Here is a 3,412-nt window from a genome sequence, read left to right on the forward strand (position 1 = left end):
AAAAAAAAAAAAAAAAAAAAAAAAGCACTAGATGGAGAGAAATTGACATCATCAGTTTTCAAGGGTGCTGAGGGTGGGGTCCCGCACTGGGCCAGGGAGCAAAGCCCCAGAAGTCTGGGAGGCACTCTGGGAGCAGGAAGAAGGCCAGGAGAAAGTGGGCCCTGAAGGCCAAGATTGAGGGGATTCAAGAATATGGGGACAGTTTCCAGTGTCAAAAATAACAGGGCCAGGTAACATTGGGATTGGAGAGTGTGCTGAGGATTTAGGAGCCGGTCTGAAGACATCACCAACGTCTATGTCAGAATGGTTTCAGAAAAGTGGTACAAGTGCCGGATGTGGTGGCTCACGCTTGTAATCTCAGCACTTTGGGAGGCCAAGGCAGGCAAATCACTTGAGGTCAGGAGTTCGAGACCAGCCTGGCCAACGTGGTGAAACCCCATCTCTACTAAAAATACAAAAAATTAGCTGGGCATGGTAGTGCACGCCTGCAATCCCGGCTACTCAGGAGGTTGAGGTGGGAGAATCACTGGAACCCAGGAGGCAGAAGTTGCAGTGAGCCGAGATCATGCCACTGCACTCCATCCTGGGAGACAAAGCGAGACTATGTCAAAAAAAAAAAAAAAAAAATAGGCCAGGGCGGTGGCTCACGCTTGTAATCCTAGCACTTAGGGAGGCCCAAGACAGGTGAATCCCCTAAGGTCAGGAGTTCGAGACCAGCCTGACCAACAGGGCAAAACCCTGTCTCTACTAAAAATACAAAAAAATTGGCTGGGTGTGGTGGCGCATGCCTGTAATCTCAGCTACTCAGGAGGCATAGGTGGGAGAATCACTTGAACCCAGGAGGTGGAGGTTGCAGTGAGCCAAGATCGCGCCACTGCACTCCAGCATGGGTGACAGAGCAAGACTCCCTCTCAAACAAACAAAACAGAACAAAAACGTGGTACAAAACAAAGGCAGTCCACAAGGTTAGAGGAGTGCAGAGAAAGACATGGCAGAGTTCCTGCTGAAAGAGAAGGCAGTCATTTAAGGAGGTTTGAGATTCAAGGGCTTTTTTAATTTTAAAATTAACCATGGTAGAAACCTGAGTGTTAATATGCTGAGGGAAGGCTCCAATAGTGGGATGAAAGATCTAGGCAAGGGGAAAGCAAGGTGGCTGCACCAGAGACCTGGATCTGGGCAGGAATAAACCTCAACAGTGATCATGTTGATCTTGAGTGACAGGGTATAATGTTTGGGAAGGTGCTTTGTAAACTATAAGGGGCAATACAAACATGTAGTACTACCTTCCCTGAAATCCGGGAAAGGATAACCTGAGCATAGGTTGGGGCTGGTCATATGCCACTCTGCCCTACTGTTTCTCTAGAGTGTGTGTAGTCCCCAGCAAGTCTCAGATGCCTGGAGTCGTGGATGGAAACAAGTTTCCAGGACCATTGTCCTGAGCCTCCTTTCTCTGTGCTCTACCTGGGGAATGCTTGACTATCAACCCACAGAAGATCTCTCTGGAGCCTCACTCTCTAAAGAGCTTCTTGTCGTAATTTTAACCTGTCATGGTTAACCCCTTGCAAACATGCCCTGCCCCTTGTCTCTCCCAAGCTTTGGCTGCTGCAGCTTCTTTCCACAAAATCCCAGTAGGGCACTGGCAGGACAAGGAAGAGGATGTTTCCCTGATAAGCAGGAACTGAACCAAGAGGAAAGGTCCTGAACTGGCCCAGGTAACTGAGCATGGTCTGCAAAGGCAGCCTCCTGGCATCAGTGCACCACCCTGGGATGACAGCCTGTTGTCCAACTGCCTCGATCTCTGTCACCTCAGCCCTCAGTGCCTGGGGCATTATACACAGTATTAGCATCATGAAGGTGCCAAACGGACTCTACCTAAGAGTTACATGTATAGGTACCTCCAACCCACCCCCCAACCTGTGTCTCTTCCAAAGCTAGGAACACTTGGTGTCTCAGAGGCCCCAATCCCAGACCATTCTATCTCCTAAAAATCTCTAGCCAGCCCCTCCATCCAGCACCCCTGCTGGGGGCTCCTCAATGGACTTTCTTCTCCTGCACTCCCTCCCCCAGGCAGCTGCCAGGGAACTCCTTCTAAAGGGCAAAGCTGATCTTGCCCCTGCTCTGTCCAAATCCTTCCACGAGCAGGATCAAGTGCAGTAGACAGAGTTCTGGCAGCATCAGCTCCAAGTGTAAATCCCAGCTGGACTGATTAGCAGTGCAACCTCATGCAGGTAATTTCACCTCGAGTTCTCACACTTACCTTGCAGGCATTTTAAGAAGTAAATGTATAATGGGTGAAACGCCTGGTATTCCTCTTGGTCCCCAGAACAAAAGTAGAGCTTGCAGCAGGGTCCCCAAGGCCTCTCCTGATGCCCCTCCTCTATCTCCCCTGACCTGAGCCCCTCTCTACTTCACACACAAGCTCTCGCCAGCTCTCTGTGACCATCCTACAGGCTTCTAGACCAGTCCAAAGGCTGGCCTCAGGACAGCATCCCTGATCTCTACCCACCCGAGGGGGCGTCTTGGAGCACTTGGCTCAGGTCACTCCAGGGAGATTTCACTCTGAGGCATCCCCATGTCTGGCCTGTAGGTTTCCCAGGGGCACAGATGGCAGAGTCCTGGGGATCTCTGGGCCCTGCACCAAAGAAATGCAGGGCAAATGCCTGTGGGAATGCTAGTTATGGGCAATGCAAAGAGGCAGTGAATCTGGGCAGGGGGAGCAGAAGGGGTTTCCAGGAAGCAGGACGGAGGGAGGAAAGGGATCTGGGGGCACTGCAGGGCTTTTGGGGTGCAGAGATATCCAGAACTTCTTGGTTGGGATGAGTAAGGGGAGATCCATCTTCCCTCGGTGGCCTAAGCACTGGCGGCGGAATGGGCCCATCACCTAGCTACTGGCTCTGATGAAGCCGGTGTTTCCGGACTGAGGGGGCCGAGAGCGCCCCCTCCACCCCGAGCACACACACGCGCGCACACACGAGCTTCTGCTGGGGGTGGGGGGGTCGCCATTCACCAGCAGCCCATGGCCCGCAGAGCCAACTGATAGAGACCCCAGCCACAGGCCACAGGACCTAGGAGTCCCTGCGATGGGGGAAATCCCGCCCGCACCTCCCCAGGCTCCCCACCAACGCGTGTGGCCCCGGGGGGCGGGGCGCAGAGGGAAGAGGTGACATAATCCGAGCCGCACCCCCTCTGGCCGCCACCTCCTCCCAGGCCGGGCGAAGCATCCATGACATCATCCGCCTCCTCTCCGCTCCCCTCCCCATTGGGACCCCAGCAGCGGGACGCGCCCCCTACCCAGTCCGGGTCAGGTCTGACATGCCGCGCAGTGCAGCAGGCACGGCGGCAGGTCGGAGCCGGGAGGGATGCCACGATGGGCCTGTCTCACTTACTCGCTGCCTCAGGGTCCGGCGCGGGG

The 3,412-nt window shown here is 54.2% G+C and overlaps 1 protein-coding gene across 2 annotated transcripts in view; it reads right to left on the reverse strand.

Annotated features, from left to right (window-relative positions):
* Positions 1-3,412, reverse strand: part of LOC105535642 (leucine zipper putative tumor suppressor 3) — a 10,670-nt gene extending 7,258 nt beyond the window's left edge. For both annotated transcript variants that reach the window (XM_011974816.1, XM_011974808.1), the window contains exon 1: positions 3,387-3,412. The gene's annotated coding sequence lies outside the window, so the exon portion shown is untranslated. The remainder of the gene's footprint in view (positions 1-3,386) is intronic.

Source organism: Mandrillus leucophaeus, unplaced genomic scaffold (genome assembly GCF_000951045.1).
Source record: "Mandrillus leucophaeus isolate KB7577 unplaced genomic scaffold, Mleu.le_1.0 Scaffold101, whole genome shotgun sequence".
Taxonomy (NCBI): domain Eukaryota; kingdom Metazoa; phylum Chordata; class Mammalia; order Primates; family Cercopithecidae; genus Mandrillus; species Mandrillus leucophaeus.